General features: G+C 35.6%; 1 protein-coding gene and 2 long non-coding RNA genes across 3 annotated transcripts in view; 2 read left to right on the forward strand and 1 right to left on the reverse strand.

Moving 5' to 3' along the window:
* Positions 1-24,721, reverse strand: part of LOC111055255 (dipeptidase 1) — a 206,463-nt gene that overhangs the window by 71,516 nt on the left and 110,226 nt on the right. The gene's annotated exons all lie outside the window — the stretch shown is intronic.
* LOC120350377 lies at positions 7,619-11,285 on the forward strand. Its single transcript, XR_005570729.1, has 4 exons — positions 7,619-7,726; positions 7,830-7,907; positions 9,804-9,900; positions 10,779-11,285. It is a non-coding gene; the product is annotated as an uncharacterized LOC120350377 (long non-coding RNA).
* Positions 14,337-24,721, forward strand: part of LOC120350378 — a 23,019-nt gene continuing 12,634 nt past the window's right edge. Inside the window, exons 1-2 of the long non-coding RNA XR_005570730.1 lie at positions 14,337-14,646; positions 14,750-14,827. This is a non-coding gene — a long non-coding RNA (uncharacterized LOC120350378). The remainder of the gene's footprint in view (positions 14,647-14,749; positions 14,828-24,721) is intronic.

Genomic DNA, 24,721 nt, shown 5'->3' on the forward strand with positions numbered 1-24,721 from the left:
TTCTAGGTGGGTTTTATTATACTGTTGTTCAGAATAAAATGTGAAATAAAAGATGTTTTCAAGTACAGTAGAATAACTGAAACTCAGACAAACTCAAAACATTGTGGAACATTGGGGGTACGGTAATGCAATATTCATTCTATAGATTCAATTTGAATTCGAATTTAAATTCAATCATTCCAATTTTATCTGAAGAGGAATGTAAAACTTTTAACTTTTATAATATATTCAATTGAAATCTCGAAGCTGCTACAATTTGAAAACTACAGCTAAATACAGTATTATTAAATCTGAATTCAACTTTTCCATTTCTCGATAATGAAAGCTGACAAGATTTCAAGCAAGTTTGTACAGCAATGATGCCCGTTGAAGGCAACAGCAACAGCATCAGTACGGTGGTACTGTAGCAGCAACTCAGTAGCAAAAGTTTGAGACTTAAGTGAGATGGCGTAACTACGAATCTGAATCCGCATTAATCCCTAAGCTTGCAGCTATAAAGGAATATTATTTATTCGCTCTCCACTCTCACCAAGTGCATTAGAGACAAGGACCAAAAACGGTGGGGAAGTTTCTACTTTGTGGTTAATTTAGCTCGAACTGAGAATTCGCCTGTAGAGGCTCAGTCCGTATCAACCGTGACTATGACTATTTTCATTCAGTGGGACTTGCTCTGCTCCAGTTCCAACAGTTAACTGGCTGGCAAGTTGGCTGACTGGTTATTTACGAATTCAATTGAAGTTGTGCATTTGGTAGCTGACCTGTTCATGAATGTGCATAAGATTCTAATAAGAGGGACAACCAGTATGATATGAATAAGATAACGGTTGAATTGAGTTGGTGGGTGTTATTGAGAAACTTGATGAGAGTGAAGTTGAGTTCAGAGTGAACATCAAACATTAGATGAGTTTACTTCACCCTAATAAATACACAAATTATCACTACAGATGGCAAGGATGGGCGTTCTTCCCTGTAATAACAGGCTGTTACAATGACAGCAAAAGATTTTCCCTTTGAAATCTACTGGGCTCTTGTTACGTACTTTAATTCTTAAATAATCATTCATGTCAAATCTGTTGATCCAATAAATATGAACTATGGCCTGATCAGCGCAAAAATCAATTCGAAGAGAAAAATAAACATATATAATACGAGTGTACTCGAGTTATGTAGAAATGGCCAAAGCAGTGAAGATGATCCGAGTGAAGGATCAAAGACGAATGCCTGCTCTTCTCGCTTGTGTTCACCCCATTTATCAACGAGGTTTTCATCAATCATGACATGGAAAATAAGCGGATGAATTCAAGGGCTGATGTATGTTGAAGATTTTTTCTTCTTGCATCTACGCATAGAACATTACACAGAATGATACTGCGAGAATAATTTATGATAACGTAAATGTAGGCGAAAAAATAAGTTCAATTATCGCAATGGGAGTTTGAAAATATGCAGAGTTCTCATGATTTTTCCATTTATGAAGAGAATAGAGTATTGACAATGTGGCTTGCATTAGAGCAACTTATTGGAGAAACAAATTTCCAATTGCGGATAATGTCCACATAAGCTTTTTGTTTATGAGTGATTGATGAGATGATCAAACTTCCATGCCTACCGACGGGGTTCGAACCCACGACCAGGTAGCGCTAGTAGACTGAAGGGTGCAGGACCATAGCTGATGCTATGCTTATTATATCTGAATCTTTCTGTTTCTTCCTGTGCAATTACAAAAATGTAATTGACTGAACGAAGTGAGGTCTAAGATTCAAGTTGACAGTTTGGCATTTCTCTTAATGTTTGAATGTTTATATGTTGTAACGTTATTTTTTCTATAACGTGTGCCCTGCATGGCCGCAGTCGGTAGAGCAAAGATTTTTGAATATATAATATTTTTCGTGACTCCTGAAAGAGCAATAGTACCAATTTCTTACCAGTTCTCATGGGAGCTCAAACAATTCTCTGCTTTCGCTGGCTGCAAACGTCGGCCGCTTTAACAGTTCACAGTTTTTGTGACTGATTTGGTGTACTCCACAAATATAGATGCGGTAGAGATAGACAGATATAAGGGCTCTGATTATCGTACTAGACAATGCGGTATCGCCACCAATGCCACCCGCCACCATTCGCCAAAGTGGTCAGCAATGAAAAATGATACCGAGTGGAATCAAAGGCGACACTCTATCAGAATACCTTATAAATTCTATTAATTTACATCGTTGCTGCACTTAATACTATGACCTTTAAGTTTCTTCAAATCAGATGTGCTGGTACAGGATAATTCAAATAAATCTCGGGAACATATTATTTCCAAAGACTTAACAATCACTGCTGTATATCGCTAATTGATCCAACTTATTCGGTGAAGAATACAGTTGGCTGATAATTTTAATAATAGGTCAATAATAATAATAAAATAAAATATAACAAGATTGGTCATGCATGGAGATAGGATAATAAATGAAAGGCACACCATTCAATGAACATAAAAACATATAGTTACATGAAAAATTCAACGAGCAATAAATAAAAAATATAGAGCAACAAATATAAAAATAATATTATAATAAATATATATCAAAAAATATCACAGATAGCTCACAACTTTGTTTCTTAGCACGAATTATTACCATGTGCTTCTTTAATTAGCAAATATGTTCTTTCCAATTATACAGCTCAGTTATTATACTTGCTGTTGCTTGTCGAATAAAACTTTATGAATCTTCTTTCCAAATTAATATAAAAATTAAATAAAAATTAAAAATCTCAAAATATATATATGTGTATATCTCTCAGGGCTTGGGTTCGGCCTCTGGTGGAAATTAGATAAATAAATTCATCTTATGAACGTGAGCTTTGTAAAAAATCTAATAAATTACTGATAAAAATATATAAGTGAGCATGTAATTATAATAAATCAAATATTAATAGATATTCCCTCAGTGCATATTTATAGTAATCTCATAAACTTTTCTTAAAAAATATTCCCTCTACTTTTTAATACTTGCACAAGTTTTGATATTACTTTTAATATTTAAACAACCTTTCGACGAGCTACCTTTTATAGATTATGATAATTCGAAGCACTGAGGGCCCTCTCAAATAAAGTCATGTGTTGAAATTCATAATTTTGATGGCACTCCAGTTTAGTTTTGATGTCCTAGGCCTTCGTGGTGGGCTGCTGTCGTTTTCTTCTAGGGGATTGTTTAATATTAATGACTCCTGTTATAATACAATTCACTTAGTCTTATACAATTAATTTCTAAATATTAACTTTGAATGCTTAAATGTGCAAATATTGAAAAGGGATCTAGTCTTGTGCTCTATAAATTGGTGGCTGTTCCCGGTAACCTCTAGCAAGCAAGTGGGCTTAGACCTACCCTATTGTTTTCACAACCATACTTCAGTATTTTTGAATTTGCATATTATTAAAATATCCACTCTGATTGGTGCTATCCTAGCCTCACTACTACACAATAATGTGATTCAAACTTGTCAGAATATAGTCCATGCTCATATGACATAATAAATATTCATTTAATCCCTTGGAGGAGACGACTTCGGCTACCAACAATCCAGGACTACCAGGAATTTCGGATCGCCGCCAGCAACTTATAAAAATTCAGCACGTGAGTGATACATAGTCGAAATAAAATTAGGGCGCCCTCAGTGCTTTGAGTGGGATAAAAATAAAAGCGGGATAAATATAATGTGGGTAAATAAAGTTGATACTTCTGTACAAAAGTATCTCACTATTTCTACTCATAAAGGATTTTTCAGATATTCACGCCTTCCTTTTGGGATAAAAATAGCAACAGCAGCTTTTCAGTGTAAAATGGATCAAATCTTGGCTGGCTTGGAAGGCGTTGCATGTCTTTTAGACAATGTAATAATAACAGCTCCCACAAGAGAAGAACACATTAACAGAGTCAGGGAAGTGTTAAAACGTTTTGAAAACAATGGACTTCGAGTACAAACCACAAAATGTAAATGGTTTGAGGAATCGGTAAACTATTTGGGACACAGAATAGATCAAACAGGTATACACCCCACAACTGGTTAGCAAGTCAGCTTCCCAAGTTGGAGGTTCCAAGCTCAAATCCAAGGCGGTAAAGGTAAGTATTAAATGTCAGTATCAACAGAACCAGAGGATATATATTTTTTTTGTATGTAGTGGGTAGACTGGCCCACCACTACCAGTCAGCCCGCCGCCAGTCGCCCGGCCGCCGCCAGTCGCCCCACAAGTCGCCCGGCCGCCGCCAGTCGTCTGGCCGCCGCCGACTGCTGCCGGCCGCCGCCGACCGCCGCCAGGCATCCCACCGGCCGAGGCCAAGACGGCTTCAATTTGGTAGTAGCCCTCATCACACCAATCAGTTAATATCTAATGTATTACCATTTGTAATATGTTAATAAAGAAATAAACCATCATTGGCTGATCCACTGTCTAAAACAACTCTCATGTAATGATGTAAACATGTCATAAACCTCATTTTATGTGTTAACCATTGATTGAGAGTTTCATTAATTCATATAGGTAAAAAATCACCTTACTTTACTTTAGGCGACTCCACTCCACCTCCCTCTGTCACATGACCAATGGTCGCCAGCATTAAGGACTCTAGCTCAAGATGCTCATGCACAACCTGTCACTCTACATGGTCATGGAGGCCTATCACTCCAGATCAATATGTACATGGTAGACCTACTAGATCAAGATGTCCATGAGAGACTCTAGATCAACATGGTCATGCTGCTCTAGAGATCAAAATGGTATTGAAGATTGATATTTTCAATGACTCCCACTCCATGCTCAGACATGACATATTCTCAATGACCCTCACTCCTCCTGTCACATGTCTGTATAGCATCATTGGGTCGTCCACTCAGTGGTCAGTCAGTCAGTTCAATTACTGATCAGTCTGATCAGTAACTGATCAGTCACTGTTCAGTCACTGTTCAGTTATTGATCAGTCACTGAACAGTCACTGATCAGTCTGATCAGTCACTGTTCAGTCACTGATCAGTCTGATCAGTAACTGATCAGTCACTGTTCAGTCACTGATCAGTCACTGATCAGTCACTGTTCAGTCATTGATCAGTCTGATCAGTAACTGATCAGTCACTGATCAGTCACTGATCAGTCACTGATCAGTCACTGTTCACTTACAGCATGCTGCAATGAGCATAAACATAGTTGGTAAAGTATACATAGTATAGGAGCTAGTAGAAGGCTAGAATTGCTCATTATTGCAATCAAACAGGTATATTGTAGGAACAATAGTTAAGAGTACAAGGCACATCCTGCACTATCAACTCCTATAGTAAATTTCTATTGGAAACATTTATTTATTTTTTTTATTTTTTTTTTTTTTTTTTAATTTTTTTTTTTTTTTTTTTTAATTTTTTTTTAATTTTTTTTTTTTTTTTAATTTTTTTTTTTTTTTTTTTAAATTTAAAAAAAAATTTTTTTTTTAATTTTTTTTTCTAATTTTTTTTTAATTTTTTTTTTTTTTTTTTATTTTTTTTTTCTTTAATTTTTTTTCAGTTTTTTTTTTTAAATTTAAAAAAAAATTTTTTTTTAATTTTTTTTTTTTTTTTAATTTTTTTTTCTAATTTTTTTTTAATTTTTAATTTTTTTCTAATTTTTAATTTTTTTTCATTTTTTTTTATTTTTTTTTCAATTTCTTTTAATTTTTTTTTAATTTTTTTTTAATTTTTAATTTTTTTTTATTTTTTTTAAATTTAAAAAAAAATTTTTTTTTTAATGATCTTGAGGTTAGGGTGGTTGACCTGGATGACCTTAAGGTTAGGGTGGTTGACCTGGATGACCTTGAGGTTGGGGGTGGTTGACCTGGATGACCTTGAGGTTAGGGTGGTTGACCTGGATGACCTTGAGGTTAGGGTGGTTGACCTGGATGACCTTGAGGTTGGGGGTGGTTGACCTGGATGACCTTGAGGTTAGGGTGGTTGACCTGGATGACCTTGAGGTTGGGGGTGGTTGACTGGATGACCTTGAGGTTAAGGTGGTTGACTTGGATGACCTTGAGGTTAGGTTTGGTTGACCTAGATGACCTTGAGGTTGGGGGTGGTTGACCTGGATGACCTTGAGGTTAGGGTGGTTGACCTGGATGACCTTGAGGTTGGGGGTGGTTGACCTGGATGATCTTGAGGTTAGGGTGGTTGACCTGGATGACCTTGAGGTTGGGGGTGGTTGACCTGGATGACCTTGAGGTTGGGGGTGGTTGACCTGGATGACCTTGAGGTTGGGGTGGTTGACCTGGATAACCTTGAGGTTGGGGGTGGTTGACCGGGATGTCCTTGAGGTTAAGGTGGTTGACTTGGATGACCTTCAGGTTAGGTTTGGTTGACCAAGATGACCTTGAGGTTGAGAGTGGTTGACCTGGATGACCTTGAGGTTAGGGTGGTTGACCTGGATGACCTTGAGGTTAGGGGTGGTTGACCTGGATGACCTTGAGGTAAAGGGGGAGTCTGGCACACTTGTGTGCCAGACTCCCCCTTTTGTATCTACTTTAAGTGAAAGTTTTCGGTGGAAATGACTCTATTCCAAAAGTTGTTTCCAACCGTATTGCTAGATGGGCTTCAATTTTGAGCTCATACGACTACTCAATAAATTATCACAGAGGTGCAGATAATGCAACGGCGGATATGCTATCAAGGTTTCCTTTGGAAAATGTATTGAAGTCAAAAAACGAAAAGTTAGGGGAAAACAATAGAGCACATCTTTTCCACCTTCGATTTCAAGATATACCATTATCAACAAAGAGAGCGACGGGAAAAACACCTGCTTTTATGATGTTCGGTCGCGAGTTACGCTGCAAAATAGATCTATTACTACCAGATGTTAACGACAGAGTAGACAAAGAGTTAGTTAGACAAGGGAACAGCAAACCGAGAGTCAACGCAAAGGTGTTCGGAGAGGGCGATGGCGTATGGGTACTAGACAGATCAGGCAAAGGCTACAAAAAAGGAAAAATCGTTAAAGTAAATGGACCATACTCATACCTAGTGAATGTTGAGGAAACGATGAGAAGATGCCACGCAGATCAACTGCGATATGCAGATTGAACTTAAGAAGAAAGGGGGAAGATGTAGTATACCAGAAACCAGATGTTATGCAAAATAGATGACATAAATCAGTTGTTATAATATTTAATAGTTTGTTGATTGGAATTCACTCTATCTTACATGTTTTTAATAGAGATTACACACATTGAGTATTAATCTTTGAGACTTATTTATTTCTAATATTCTACACTTCCTCACAACATCAACATCTGGTTTCTCAATACTATAAACTTCTTTCAAATATTCAGGTAACGTTGTTGGGCTCATACATTATTTATAATTTTTAGGCCTTGCTTATTTTAATAACATTTTCTAGGTACAGGTACAATTTTCGCTATGCTATATTCTTTGGTCTTTGGTTCTACAATTTGAGGTAACTAGATTTGCTTTAGGGCTTTGGTAACTACATACAATAATAATAAATATAAAACAACTAAATAAATATAATATAGACATTAATTGAATACACAGATAATACATATAATCACAAAACTAATTTTATCTTTCTACCAGCTGGTCGATAACAGCTACTGGTTTTGATCTAGTGGGCATTTGCTAGTCTACGACTTCCATTTCCTTTCAATACATCACAATTTACCATCGGCTTGGTTCCAGTTAACCTAACTTTTGCATTTTTTCACATTTGAATGTAATTATCTCACTTTATTTCAATTATTCTATCTTGTGGCCTTTTCTAATCGATAAATAGAGAGAAAACAAATAATTTAAAACTGTCCCCTGATTTGTTGCAGGTTTCTATCATCTTGGGCAGATTAAATACAAATTTGGTGACACAAGGCAAAGATCCAATATTAAATTTATCTAGGCAGGTCAGTATTTAACTGATAATATTGTTTTTATTTGTGTTCTTATCATATTTTTCAAATTCGACAATATTGCTTGTAAAATTTTCATGGCTATCTGGTTTCTTCTTGTGTTGTGTTGCTGTGAATGTTGACATGTTGGATTAGGTTAGCTGCTATGCTTGTTGATATTGATAGATGAGGCCGTCCCATTATTGATAATTTTTCCTTCATAAATTTAAAGCCCCGAAATCTAGTGTACTGATTCAAATAACCCCTTGCTCCTTTGATAATAATTTCTCTTAATTGATCCAAAGCTTCATATCTATTTTCTTTCAATAGTATCCACATAGTTTCTTTATCAACACTCACAATCATATCAACAGACAATTTCATAATGCAAGATTTCCAATCAATAATAAATACATTCAATAACAATAGCCTTTAATTAATATCATTGCCCTAAATACAAGAAACAAAAAAAAAATCAAAGCATTCAGCCTTTCTTTCAATAAACCACTCTTCCTTTCTTCCAATTTTATAAAGCATATTTCTTCATCATCCAATAATTTCATACGATATTCTCTCTTGTTTCCATCCAGGCAGCAACCATTTGAAGCAGTTTTTTCCATTCGTTTTTCCCCAGTAGCGGTCACATTGATAGGCAGCTGTTTTAAATTTCATGTGCCGCAAATGAATGCCATCATTCCCCGCATGCATTCCATCCTGGTTTTGGTCGTCTGGTGTCCTCCTCGGCTGCTTGGACCGGGTGTGGGGATGGTATTGGCGCGCATGGTTCCTCCCACGTTGCTTTCTTCTCCGGGCCTTCCTATGCATGCTTCTTTTCTCCCAGATGCTGTCCTCCCAATCCTCCATCTTGAGGTCCTTGGTGTGCCTTGGCGGGGTCCTTTTATGCACATGTGCAGGTCCCATGCGTGGATCTGGTACATTGTCTGTCTGCTCCGTATTCACCAACTCCTTGATTGCATGATCCTGGTGGCTGTTGGTGTTCTCTTGTGGTGATGGAATATGTATACTGTTGCTTAGGGTTGGTAGACTGATTGGATTGAGTTTTATGTTGTATGTTTCCTGTAGGGTGATGATTGCCGGTGAGAGATTTTCGTGGGGGGGGATAGAAGGTTCAATAGTGATTGCTGCTTATGGGGTGTCTCCTCAGATTTTGGTAATGTTACTTCTTGTGAGTCTTCGTGAAATGTTGTACATACCGGATGGGTGGAGTCACTGTCTCCCACAGCCTCTGTTTTCTCATTAATTACTAATTCCTGCATGCTGACTAATCTGGGTGGTTTGGATGTAGTGGTTTCTGTATTTGGTGGAGGGTTGTTGTAGTGGTGGGTTTGCTTTCTATGGTAGCTATTATTTGAGTATCTATTATTATTTGTGTATAGACGATCATGGCCATCATAATAATTTTTTCGACCTGCCTGCGGCAGATAATGATTTGCCGAACGATTCTGAAAATTTCCATTATTTCTATTCTCTCTCTGATGGTTGTCATCACTCAAAACGTGGTGTCATTCTGGGGCGATCATATGGCGGTGATTCATAGAATTGGTCAGCATATCGATAAGTGTTGGAATTATACTGATTCTGAGTGTGTGATTTGTCTGATTGGTGGTTTGATACTGCCATCACAGACTGTATACCATATAAGTGATTTATAAGATGTTTGCAACCGGTTAAAGATTGTGTAGCTAGTGTCATTGTGACTCAGAAAGGTAGTTTTTTCAAGATAATATTTGCCAGGGCGGAATCATTCAGGGGTTCTTCTAGTTGGGAATTCTTAAGCTGAAGTGTGGTAACAAAATTGATATATGTGTCATCTGTCCTAGGATTAAATTTACAAGATATAATATTGGCTAGTGTATCCAATTGTCTATTTTTATTCCAATATTGTTCCAGGAAAGCTACAATGAACTCGTGATGATGGATCTGGAAGAACAACAGAGGTTCATCGCCCAACAAACTAGTCAATCAGAGTCGCCACATATTCCACGAAGTGGGTGTTAGGGATTGTACCAATTTTATTTGATCTATAAATGATTTCGGCTGTAGGTGGCAATCTGTATTGTCAAATCTACCCAGTCCATTCAGTATGCTAGTTGAATTAATAGTATCATTTGACTGGATTATTTGAGTTCTTTGTGGGAGTTCATGGACTTGGTTTTCTAGTTCTATCTTGAGTTATTTGCCACTGATTATTATTTGAATTCTTATTGATCTCTATTTCCTGATTTAGTTTTGTTAATGTTGATTGATGTTCTTGGACAGCTGCTTCTAAAGATTTGCAAGACTCAATTCTGATTAGTATTAATTTTTAATCGATTTAGTTGAGCGCACATACTGGTTTGTTTGCCGTGGATAGATTCAATGGTATTAGTGTTTTTGTCTATGATACATTTTATACTCTGATTTGTAATTGCGACTTGTTCCTGAATTTCTTTTTGACAATCGGCTTTAATTTTTGTTCCTAATTCCTGTATCTGTGTGTCGTTATGTACTGATAAGTTGTCTATCCGTTCATTCAATTTACATGTAACTGTATCTATCTGTGCCACTAAACCCCTTGCAATTTCTGCCTGATCTTCCATTCTTAAATCTATCATAGTTTAAAGTTCCTCTCTCTAACTTTCCACTCTGTTATATAATGCATCTACTTCCAGCTCTGCTGCCTGTATAACCCCTTTCATATCCCTACTTATCCTTACCGACATATCCTCCAATGATTCCTGCACCTCCTTCATTTCCGCCTTTACATCTTTCATTACTCTGGCCATTGTTTTCCCTAAAATGGTAGAGAATGATTTGAGAACCCCCTCTAACATAATCCTCCTTCTTGCTTCTTGGTAGATATTTGATGATTTATCACTTTCCCAGGATTCATGGTGGTGACTGGAGATATCTGGTCAGTGGACTCCATCGCGCCCCCCTCAGCGACGACTACCGTTACTTCCGCCGTCGGCAGTGTGTCTGCTACATCAACTTGCGCGGACGAAAAGAGACTCATTTTAAAATGATAATGATTGTCAAATTAATGAAAGTGAAAAGTTTGGCTAACAAGGCCTTTATATTGGTCCACAAGATAGAATTTACAAGTGAGTGAATAATGTGGTGACAGTGATAAAATTTTTCAGAACAAGGACAAAACACTCAGGTATTTATCAATTATTGCTGTGTGATTTAAAGCTTGTTATATCTTATGTCCTATCTAGATCTGCTAATTTGCTCAGTATGCCTGTATTTATAACTATACGCCTTCTTTTACAAACAATATTATACCAAAAGAGATCAAATATCAACTTCAGACTAGCTTATTGCTGATTGTAGCCTATATTATTTTTAAACTGGCTTATGCTTGACTTGTTAATGAATTGATAAAATTCAAAAGGATTGAGTTATTAACATTTTTTTTTATAAATTTGGTCTAATCGCAGCTTTAAGGTTTGGTTTCAATATTTTGTTTTGCAGTCATGGTATTATTATGCGTGCCCATCAGTATCAATATTCTCACATTCGAGAAAACTAATTTAATAGGTGGATAAAAATAAACAAATGAACTAAATAATGCTGGAGAAATAATAATATTTTTGATTCTAAAAAATTAATTTTCATCAGATAGAAAGATCATCACGGAACTGGATTAATTACGGTATATAATATGGAATACAAACGTGTATTCAAACGTGAACTGAGTTTGTTAACATTTAAAACAGTTGACATCTGGTACTTGTGGATGAGACTACTGCGTGAGGTCTACTGTTCACAGAACTACTAGTAAAAATTCATCAGCTGATGAAAATTGAAATGCGCGTTTCCATGACGTTTAAGTCTGCACCTTCAGGGCAAGACCACACGAGTGTTTTTTTTCAGGCGTTCTCAGGCGAGTCAGCAGGGCAGGAATCTCTCCGATTGGCTGATTAGGTTTGCGTTTGGAAATCAGCTGATAATCAGCCAATTCGAGAGCTTCCTGCTTTGCCGACTCATCTGAAAACGCCTGAAAAACCCTTCGTGTAGCTTAGCCCCTACACAAAAGCATAGCATTGCAAAGCATCAAGTCTTGATCGCGTTTCATCACGATCATATCCAAATTAATGTTTTTTGCCAGCTGATTAGTAAAATCGCTAGCGTATTTCATTGCCAGCTGATTAGTGAAATCGATTGAAACTGAAAGCTAAACCACTACCCACTCGTTCTGCTCCTACCTTATGAGTTAGTAGATCATGAAGTCATAAAGTTCAATCACAGTTGATCTCATTTCGCTTGAATCTTTAATATTGAGTGTTTAAAACTGAATATTGGGGCAACGAGCTTCCCTCGTTATCCATTTATTCAATGACTAGCTGGAACCCGTGCTTCGCAAGGATCTATTTTCAAACTTGATAATCTGAAAACTTGACGTAATGAAATCTTTAAGAATTGAAAATAGGCCTATAACTATCCTTGGTTAATTAAGAATCTAGTCTATATGCAAAATTTCAAGTTAATTAGTCCAGTAGTTCAGACGTGATGATGCGTCAAACATAATTTTCCTATCCCGTACATGTATAAGCCAACTCTTTATTTTATTATAGATATGGTTAACGACTGCAAGAGATAGGAGTGTGGAACAGAATAGTTGTGAAACTATGATAGAGCCAGAAGTGTCTCAAACACAAACGTAGGTACTACATGAACTTTTTGAAAGTGATTTAAAAAAAAATGTTAAAACAACAGAGCTGAAAGTTGTCTTATTCCATATGACTTGAAAAATACTTGACATAACGGCATGAAACTTTGGGAATATGTTGTGTGAATATTGGGGATGGTTTCTGACCAGCAATTTTAATAGGGTGGCTAATAATGATTATTTATTAATCCATTTTACAGACCTATGTTTTCGAAATTGTCGGCCTAGCGGCTACCGAAGAACGAAAGATGATCATGATTCAAGATCATATTGAGATAATATGATTTAGCATCTAAAGTTACCAGCTGTAATAAACACGTCACCCCATGATAAACTGTGTAGGCTACTGGTATTACAACGGTAGTTTGGAGTTGAAGTGTAGTTGATTGATACCAGCTGTAGATAATGTTTCCATAGAAGACAAATAATTATCAATCCCCTATCATTGAGTAACCGGAAAATGTTGGAAAAAAATTATTCACTTCATGGAAGAGAGTTGTTCATATTGCATTCATTAATGGCAGAATAATTTACAATTTTTTTAAATTTAGCTTAGCTTATATTCATCCTAAAATGGAAGATGGAAAGAATATGTAATTCTGTGTGATTCATTGTACATCACATATTTCCTGGACCATCTATTGACAATCAACACTACGAAACATTGAATTCATCTTTGAAACACTGATGTTGAGATGCCACTTTTCTCATGGACTTTTCCAACAAAAGTGTGGTCTAGAATCCACATAGATTTCGCAGGACCATTTTTAGGGAAAATGTGGTTAGTCGTTGTAGATGCTAGATCGAAATGGCTCGAAGTAATACCCATGTCAACAACCACAACAAAATCCACGATCAATATATTACAAGATCTATTTTCTAAATTGGCTACCCAAGAATAATTGTAAGTGACAACGGTCCTCAACTGACTTCGTATGAATTCCAAAATTTCTGCAAAGATCTGAACATAAAACATGCACGTATCACCCCATATCACCCAAAAAGCAATGGATTGGCGGAGCTTTGTGTACGAACGTTCAAAGAACGTATTGGAATTTCAAAAGGAAGTACTGGCACCTTACAAGAAAAACTAAATAAATTTTTATTCGCTCATAGAACATCCCCAAAGAGAGCGACGGGAAAAACACCTGCTTTTATGATGTTCGGTCGCGAGTTACGCTGCAAAATAGATCTATTACTACCAGATGTTAACGACAGAGTTGACAAAGAGTTAGTTAGACAAGGGAACAGCAAACCGAGAGTCAACGCAAAGGTGTTCGGAGAGGGCGATGGCGTATGGGTACTAGACAGATCAGGCAAAGGCTACAAAAAAGGAAAAATCGTTAAAGTAAATGGACCATACTCATACCTAGTGAATGTTGAGGAAACGATGAGAAGATGCCACGCAGATCAACTGCGATATGCAGATTGAACTTAAGAAGAAAGGGGGAAGATGTAGTATACCAGAAACCAGATGTTATGCAAAACAGATGACATAAATCAGTTATAATATTTAATAGTTTGTTGATTGGAATTTACTCTATCTTACATGTTTTTAATAGAGATTACACACGTTGAGTATTAATCTTTGAGACTTATTTATTTCTAATATTCTACACTTCCTCACAACATCAACATCTGGTTTCTCATACTATAAACTTCTTTCAAATATTCAGGTAACGTTGTTGGGCTCATACATTATTTATAATTTTTAGGCCTTGCTTATTTTAATAACATTTTCTAGGTACAGGTACAATTTTCGCTATGCTATATTCTTTGGTCTTTGGTTCTACAATTTGAGGTAACTAGATTTGCTTTAGGGCTTTGGTAACTACATACAATAATAATAAATATAAAACAACTAAATAAATATAAATATAGACATTAATTGAATACACAGATAATACATATAATCACAAAACTAATTTTATCTTTCTACCAGCTGGTCGATAACAGCTACTGGTTTTGATCTAGTGGGCATTTGCTAGTCTACGACTTCCATTTCCTTTCAATACATCACAATTTACCATCGGCTTGGTTCCAGTTAACCTAACTTTTGCATTTTTTTCACATTTGAATGTAATTATCTCACTTTATTTCAATTATTCTATCTTGTGGCCTTTTCTAATCGATAAATAGAGAGAAAACAAATAATTTAAAACTGTCCCCTGATTTGTTGCAGGTTTCTATCATCTTGGGCAGATTAAATACAAATTTGGTGACACGAGGCAAAGATCCAATATTAAATTTATCTAGGCAGGTCAGTATTTAACTGATAATATTGTTTTTATTTGTTTTCTTATCATATTTTTAAAATTCGACAATATTAATTGTAAAATTTTCATGGCTATCTGGTTTCTTCTTGTGTTGTGTTGCTGTGAATGTTGACATGTTGGATTAGGTTAGCTGCTATGCTTGTTGATATTGATAAATGAGGCCGTCCCATTATTGATAATTTTTCCTTCATAAATTTAAAGCCCCGAAATCTGGTGTACTGATTCAAATAACCCCTTGCTCCTTTGATAATAATTTCTCTTAATTGATCCAAAGCTTCCTGAAAATCCTTTCTTAGTGGATGTTTTGAGGCTATCATAAACAATTGTGCAAAATTTCAAGTTTGTAGGCTCAGTAGTTTGGGCTGTGGTGTGATTTCAGTCTGTCGGGGCTTAGTGAAGAGAAGAGAGAAGAAGAGATAAGATGAGAGAAGAGAAGAGAAGAGAAGAAGAGAAGAAGATGAACAGAACACAATTCTTTAAAATTATCGGAAAAGGACTAACAGACACAGCCCAAAACTGTTTCATCCCCGAATTTTGATTTATACACTTTTAATAGTCCAAAAAGTAGGTTATGTTCGTATATGTGGTTATTTCTGTATATGTGGTTATTTTTATATCTGGTTATTTATGTTCAACGGATCTCGAAAACGGCTCTAACAATTTCACGAAAATTGGAACATAGTAGGTTTATGATATAAAAATTCGATCGCACTAGGTCTCATCCTTGGGAAAACTCGCTGAACGACATTAAAAGGATAATTCATCCTTGGCTGAAACAGCTGAGACTTTCGTTGTCTGTGGATAGTAAAAAGTGTGCGAGTATGTAAAAAATCGAAATATCGCATCCCCGAAAATCATAAGATGACGCATAACCAGTTGTGAAATGAAAATACAATCATTTCAGAGAATTGTGTTCTGTTTATCAATAAATAAAAATGACAAACGATGCTCGGTGCCCCGGTATTTATCAATAATCTGACCTCTCAAACCCTGAAGGTTTCTTCATCTGTTAGGTCGTGTTTATATTTTACATCTGGCTATACGTCAGCTTATGAATTTAAGGGATGAATATTTTGATTTTCCGCACGCACTCAACTCACTCACTTCCATTATCCACAGACGACGGAAGTCTCAGCTGTTTTTTCAAGGATGAATTATCCTTTTAATGTCGTTCAGCGAGTTTTCCCAGGGATGAGACCAAGTGCAATCGATTTTTTATATCATAAACCTACTATGTTCCAAATTTCGTGAGAATCGTTAGAGCCGTTTTCGAGATCCGGTGAAATACAAACATATAAACAGAAATTGCTCGTTTAATATAATGGGTTTATTATAACAAAATTATCATAACTTACAATTGATGCTGGATAGATAAATCCATAATTTTAAAGTTGATTGAATAAGACGTAATTATTCATTCTTCCATATGTGAATTTATCCTTAATTGTCACATTACTTTTGAATTAATAATGTCTCTAAACTGTTCTCGCAATTCTGATGATTCCACGTTCCTCCACTTAAAAGTAATACTCATAGATCACTCTATGTAATAATACATATAATGTATAATGGCTACAGTTGCATTGGTGAGTTTTTACAGTAATATACAGGATGATTGATACGGTTTTGTGTGGCTCAATGAATTGAATTTCATCGATTTTCAAAAAAATACTGTCAGACATAATGAGTGAAGCTCACGGTGTGACTGTGGTTATGGCAATTGAAGTAGTGAGGGCACCTGATTGAGGGTAGAGGAATAAGTTGCTTATTACACGGGATTCGAAATAAAAATGCACTCAGCAATTGTTTTTCGTAAAACTGTTCATAAAGATTTCGCTGGACGATTGTGAAACGAAATTAGCAGAAATACTCTAAAAAAAAAAAAACGCTGAAGATCTAGGTTGGCTTGTAATAAATTATTAAAAATTTGGCATAAATGATTCTAGAGGTTGAATAGAGTACATTGTAGAGGATAGCCATTTATTGTGGGCCTTAAACAACACCATTACTACCTATAAAGTGAGCTCAATAGTTTGGTAAGACAATGAAACCAGAAGATTTATGATTTTATTCCTGTAAAGTCTAAACGTTACAATCTGAACGTTAGATTACTTGTCGAACGAGCCATTTAATACAGTTATGGTATGTAAATGGCACTTATGCATAATACTGGTCTTAATGCGATTCGATTAGAGCTGGAGATTTGAAAACTTTGGTAGTAAATAACTATGACTAGGTGAGAGAGATCAGACAAGTCAAAGTTCTGCGGGAATGGAAACCCCCTCTGTCTATTTCAATCTCAATCATAAATCACAGGAATATGGAACATTGCTATAAAGATGCGAGTTGATCAGGGGCGTATTAGGCTTTCTAATAATGTAGCAACCGGAAGCGGTATTTCAAATTATCTTTGAATTTTCTTCAAATCGGAGTTGTTATAATTATCCTGCCAAATTTCCCTGACGAGATATTCTACCTTCCCAATACTCAATGTTTGATAGGATCCTGAAAATCGATTATTGATAAATTGATAACTATAGGATGTTGAAAGCTGGAGGGGCTGTACGCTATAAGATATGAGATGACGGTCTTCATGAGATGATGAGTCTTTATGCGATGATGAGATGAGATAAGATCTTGAAGTCTTAATGAGATGAAGGTCTTTATGCCTTAAAAAACCTAATATGTGCTTGAGAGCAGAATTTCTATATTGAAATTGAGATTATAAAGTCAGCTTCTTCAACATGCATCTTTCATGCATCCTTTCAGCATCTTATTAACATATTTTTAATATGCATCTTTCAGTTGCATTAAATTAACATTGGTTTGCCATCATTGTCTGCTATTAACTTTGAATGACTGCATTCATGAGGTCTCGCGGTAACATTAAAAAATACTGAAAAGGTTGTATCCAACAAAATATGCGTGACTTCTAAGGGAAATTTGATAATTCAAGGGATTTATAGATTTTTCAACACTGTAATACTCTTGACCACTGAATCTCCAAAAAGTACAGGCACAAAATATGGAAGGGCATTGTTCATTACTCGGGAACATGGGAGCCACTGTTCTAGAAGCATAGCTGCGCATGAGCTCTTAAAACTGTTAAAAATCCGAGTAAAATCTACTTTTCCACTCTTTCCTTTTCTGGCATGTAGCAATGGATCCATGCATGTCAGCTGTCAAAGACCGCCGGAGGAGATCTTTCACATGTCCAAACAGTGCTCTGAAGTTGTCATGCATCTGTGTTTTTACTCCAATGTTAGGAAACTCACCCTTCCGATCGCTCTCTCATTTCCAAAATTTTCCATATTGAATGCTCCCAATGAGTTTAGTTGAGATGTGAGATGACAAAATCCGATGATCTGCTATCCATTTTTGTCAGCCATTACCTTGCTAGCCCATTCAATTATTGGTTTGAGCGTATTCATCGTCCTCCATCATGCTTCGGAACGTTTTATTCATTATACAATACTTGATGTTCTGATGATAGTCGACAACAATAATGAGCATGTAACTTAGTTCAAATATATAACTCTACGAAATGCTCTCTTTCAACTGCTCAATACAGTTTTTCCTCTATGACTGCTAACAAATACCAAATTTATCGACTTTTACCATCTCCTGAATATTCTTCGTTGATGATTTTTAGTGATAAATACCTGCATGACCATTGACTAACACGTGAAGTTATTTACATTTGCCTTATTTTGCGCCTGGAATCATTGAACATGATTATTCATACAGGTCCATTCTGATACATTCAATTTCTTATTCTCGTTTCATTTCATATAATATGTTCTTGAAGGATCAACAAGGATAACCCAATTTAAATGGAAAACAAGGCTAATAATATAATTTGTTAGTCATGATGGGGAATTCAAATGAACACTGATCATCATGGAGAGTTGGAAAGCTAAGCTTGTATCAGGCTTGAGTATCTAGCAAAAAGCAAGAGAGGAGTGAATAGAGAGGATATTATAGCGTCATAGGACGCCAAGAATGATAATAATTATTATCTCTCCAGACCAAATATGCAATTACCAGATACTGCCTAGAGGAAGAGTCGTTATAGGCTTTACTCGGTACAATCTTGAAGTTTGGAATTCAGATGTTCATATCATAATAATCCTCCCTCCTTTAATTCTACAAATTACGATGCTCGGAATCATGTTAGGCCCACTACTAGCAGTCTACATCATGAATAAAATGAGCATGCTACTAATGCTACTATGAAATCAGTATCGGATAGCTCAGTAGATAGTGGAAATTTGAGAGGACAGATGAATTGTTGGAAAAGAAATACAGATTAATTTATAATATGAGCGATCGATAAGTTGAATGACTACTTGGTAAAATGTGTGTAATTCAAGGCTTTGAATAATATTTTGACTTATAAATAATTATAATCAGGAAGGGAACAAGGGGTTGGAAATAATATTCATCTCAAACTGCTGAAACTTCGACAATAGCCATTAAAAAGGCACTTTCATTACAGTTAGTCCCGCTTGATCTTTGCATATTGTAATATGAGTGAATTAGTAACAGCTGCTGCCTGAACGCCCTTCTACTCAGTTGAAAACTAATATTGCTGTCAAGCTACAAAAATATCACAGCATTAGATTGTTGCAAGATGGAACTCTGCTCATGCTTTTTATAAAATAAAAGAACTCAATAATAATTATACTGCAAAAAGCAGTTTCAATTATGGAAGAATTCGAACATCATTGATTTTTCAAGTGCTGAGAATAGATTGAGTTTGAATGAAAAATATCAGTCGGTGTTCCTTTGATAGAGGAATAAGTGAAAATCGTCTACATATTATATAGAATGTCAAGATTCTTTGATAAGATTAATACGATATAAAATATTTCAATTGTGATTACTCTCACTTGCTGCCAAAAGGAATAAACCCTAAAATGGTTTGACAGTTCTAAAATGTATACACCTGGAAAATAAAATTTCTGGCGACTATTTATACAATGAAAGTGAAGGATATGATATATTTGTGATCACTATTGTAACCAACCTTATTTGAGACTACTTAAATAAAGCTCCTTAGCATTATAGGAAGCTATGCTGATCGTGAGAGCCAGAGAATTTTGGTACCGTAATCTGGGTTAAGAGAAAAAACATTGTCCAAATCCGATTGAATCTTATATTTTTATAATAAGGAAATAGAATATCAAGCTTCAACATTTCAAACATTGAAATAATTAAGTTGCATCATTTGTGATATCAATAGTAAATTGACAAAGCCTATGTGAAAACCCCGGTTATTTCAGTTGAGAAGCGCTTTTTATTATTTCTGTTGAGAAGCACAGATATACGAAGTTTAATTGATTATAAAATTCGATGGACTTGGCTGAATTGTTGACAAGATGTAAAATAAAATGTTCTGCTTACCACACTGATCGAAGATGGGTATATAACTTGGTATTAATATTCTTATATCTTTTGTTCCATGTTATAATGCTTTTCTTTTAGGTCGTGCATTATTTTGTTGTAGTAATATATGTTTAAAATCTGCTTCATCCATAATTTGTCATTTCAAATAATATTATAAGATTCAATCAGACATTTTTATCAGGCAATTTTAACATAAAAATCTGGTGTGGCGCACTCACACATCTTTCCTTGCCGTTATGAAAATTGATCACCTGACGCTAGTGTTCCCGCGCATACTAGTTTAGTATACAAAGATCTGAGCCAGCTGGTGACAGGACAATAACGCTGGATACACACGAGATCTGCTATCTCTTCATAGTGAATGATTTAATAGAATCAACAGTTTGTAATTGAATAATCACATTTTCTCAAAATTCAAGCTTATTTTCAATTTTAGGTTAAAATGTTGCTGGACATTAATTGAAGAGATTTCCATGCTCAATCTTTTCCACTCGAAATTTTTCGTTTAAATTATATCTGAGACCTGATAATTGGGAATCTAAAATGAAACTTTGCATAGATTGGGCGGAGCTCCTGGAATTTTTACAGATATTAGACTCGTGGCAGTTGATATAGCTTATCAATGACTATTTTAGGTATGAATTTGATCAAAATCGTTGGAGCCATTTTCGAGAAAATCGAGAAAAACCCTGTTATTGACAACATTTTCGCCATTTTAGCCGCCATCTTGAATTGCATTTGATTGAAATTGTTCGTGTCGGATCCTTATAGTGTAAGGACCTTAAGTTCCAAATTTCAAGTCATTCGTTAATTGGGAGATGAGATATCGTGTACACAGACGCACATACACTCATACACACACACACACACACACACACACACACACACACACACACACACACACACACACACACACACACACACACACACACACACACACACACACACACACACACACACACACACACACACACACACACACACACACACACACACATACAGACCAATACGTAAGAAACACTTTTTTGGACTCAGGGGACCTTGAATCGTAAAGAAATTTAGAAGTTGGGGTACCTTAATTTTTTCGGAAAGCAATACTTTCCTTACCTATGGTAATAGGGCAAGGAAAGTAAAATGTCATCTCCATCATGACTCAGAACGAGAAGAAAAATTGCTATATCCAGCTGAAGACTAGAGTGAGTTCAGACAGTAGTACCACTCCAACAACACAAAATCATTAATTTGAAAAAATATAAAATGTAAGATGGAAATCTTAAAAGGATTGTCCAGAATAAGAAGAAATAGAAAATAAAATGTGTAATTAACGATTTTTTGGTACACTTTCTTAAAAAATGTAATTAAAGAGATTTATAATATTAAGAATACAGAAAAGGTATTTCAAATTGAGAAAAATGCTCAGAAATTAATTTCAGGAACTGAATTCCAACAGTACACAGTTGATAGCAATGTACCTAGAATCTAGGCGCCTCGGTTGATATTATATCCAGTAGAAGCCTAATCCTAAAATGAATTGGGGTGATAATTGATTAGGTTTCTCTTCCAACTACTACAGCAGTTCCAGACATCTCAAACTCGAAAAATTGAAACTGGTTTGGTAAATAATATAAGAATCTGGTGTGGTACACTCACACAACTTTCCTTGCCGTTATGAAAATTGATCACCTGACGCTAGTGTTCCCGCGCATACTAGTTTAGTATACAAAGATCTGAGCCAGCTGGTGACAGGACAATAACGCTGGATACACACGTGATCTGCTATCTCTTCATAGTGAATGATTTAATAGAATCAACAGTTTGTAATTGAATAATCACATTTTCTCAAATTTCAAGCTTATTTTCATTTTAGGTTAAAATGTTGCTGGACATTAATTGAAGAGATTTCCATGCTCAATCTTTTCCACTCGAAATTTTCGTTTAAATTATATCTGAGACCTGATAATTGGGAATCTAAAATGAAACTTTGCATAGATTGGGCGGAGCTCCTGGAATTTTTACAGATATTAGACTCGTGGCAGTTGATATAGCTTATCAATGACTATTTTAGGTATGAATTTGATCAAAATCGTTGGAGCCATTTTCGAGAAAATCGAGAAAAACCCTGTTATTGACAACATTTTCGCCATTTTAGCCGCCATCTTGAATTGCATTTGATTGAAATTGTTCGTGTCGGATCCTTATAGTGTAAGGACCTTAAGTTCCAAATTTCAAGTCATTCGTTAATTGGGAGATGAGATATCGTGTACACAGACGCACATACACATAATAAGAATACACTCATACACACACACACACACACACACACACACACACACACACACACACACACACACACACACACACATACACACACACACATACAGACCAATACGTAAAAAACACTTTTTTGGACTCAGGGGACCTTGAATCGTAATTTAGAAGTTGGGGTACCTTAATTTTTTCGGAAAGCAATACTTTCCTTACCTATGGTAATAGGGCAAGGAAAGTAAAATGTCATCTCCATCATGACTCAGAACGAGAAGAAAAATTGCTATATCCAGCTGAAGACTAGAGTGAGTTCAGACAGTAGTACCACTCCAACAACACAAAATCATTAATTTGAGAAAATATAAAATGTAAGATGGAAATCTTAAAAGGATTGTCCAGAATAAGAAGAAATAGAAAATAAAATGTGTAATTAACGATTTTTTGGTACACTTTCTTAAAAATGTAATTAAAGAGATTTATAATATTAAGAATACAGAAAAGGTATTTCAAATTGAGAAAAATGCTCAGAAATTAATTTCAGGAACTGAATTCCAACAGTACACAGTTGATAGCAATGTACCTAGAATGTAGGTGCCTCGGTTGATAGTATATCCAGTAGAAGCCTAATCCTAAAATGAATTGGGGTGATAATTGATTAGGTTTCACATCTCAAACTCGAAAAATTGAAACTGGTTTGGTAAATAATATAAAAATCTGGTGTGGTACACTCACACAACTTTCCTTGCTCATTAATCTATAAGCCTCATTCTTAAACGAGGATAATCTAGGGAATAACATTATGCCGATTGGCGGCTAAATAATTAAAACTACGATTATACTATTGTTATTGTTTTCAGAGTACATTTTCCTTTGTTTGAATAAATTATGAAATTTGAGGATTTTTTAAGTTGTCAAAACAGCTGTTCTACAAATAAAATATCGACATGTGTTCTTTTGAATAAACTGCTCTACTACCTACCTACCTCACGCACGAGAAGGAGGTTACAAAGTAAATTTCTCAAGGATGGGGTGGATCCCCTGTTAGTTTCTCAGGGAGGAGACTCATGCTAGTTAATAGAGCTGATATATAACTATACAGGGTATGAATTTGAAAAAAATCAGTCTAGTCATTTTTGAGAAAATCGTGATAGAAATTTAACAAAATTCATTCTTCTCAGGAATATTACGGAGCTCCTGCAATCTTCCCAGAAATGAGATTCATGTCAGTTGACAGGGCTTATGAATAGCTATCTAGGGTATAAATTTGAAGAAAATCGTTAGAGCCGTTTTCGAGAAAAACATGGTTTTTTAGCCATTATCCGTCATTTTTCCGCCATTTTGAATTGCATTTCATTGGATTTCTTATTGTCGGATCCTCATTGTATAAGGACCTTAAGTTTAAAATTTCAAGTCAATCGGTTAATTAGGAATGGAGTTATCGTGTTCACAAACACACACACACACACACACACACACACACACACCACAGACCAACACCCAAAAATCATGTTTTTAGACTCAGGGGATCTTGAAACGTTTAGAAAACATGAAATTGGAGTACCTTAAATTTTTTTGGGAAGCAATACTTTCCTTACCTATGGTAATAAGGCAAGGAAAGTAATACCTATAGTAATACGGCAAGGAAAGTAAAAAGTCTTTCTCAGTCTTCACAGACAGGATGAAAGAGTCGTCGAAGAAGCAGAGATGGATTGTTGAATTAATACTGGCTATTGAATTAATACTAGGTTTATAAGAAAGTAAAGGAAGAACAGATAGGCGATGAATAAAAAACCTGGCACAGATTGCTCAGTGTACGAGTATTTTATTATAATGTACTTCATTGATAGCGGGTGCTGAATGTGAATGGAGGCTACAAATTTCTCAAATTGACTCCTCATAACATCAACGTGGTTGAACTGAAGATATTAATTCTAATGTGGCAATACTAAGAAGTAATAAATTTGTGAAAAGCAAACCAGAGTGGCTGTAGCGTGCGTGATAGGATACATTAGCCTCATTGCGACTTGACATAGATAGCGACAAATGTTTTACCCAATTCAGCAGAAATACCATTGTTGATTGGTTACAGCTCTCAATGACTTTTATTGCAGTTGTTAGAATGTCCATAGCAATTCACAGGAAGGAATCTAGGCCAATAGTTGGTACTTGACAATTAACGCTGTTCCACCAACAACCATTCGAAA

The sequence above is a fragment of the Nilaparvata lugens genome, chromosome 3, assembly GCF_014356525.2.
Source record: "Nilaparvata lugens isolate BPH chromosome 3, ASM1435652v1, whole genome shotgun sequence".
NCBI classification, from domain to species: domain Eukaryota; kingdom Metazoa; phylum Arthropoda; class Insecta; order Hemiptera; family Delphacidae; genus Nilaparvata; species Nilaparvata lugens.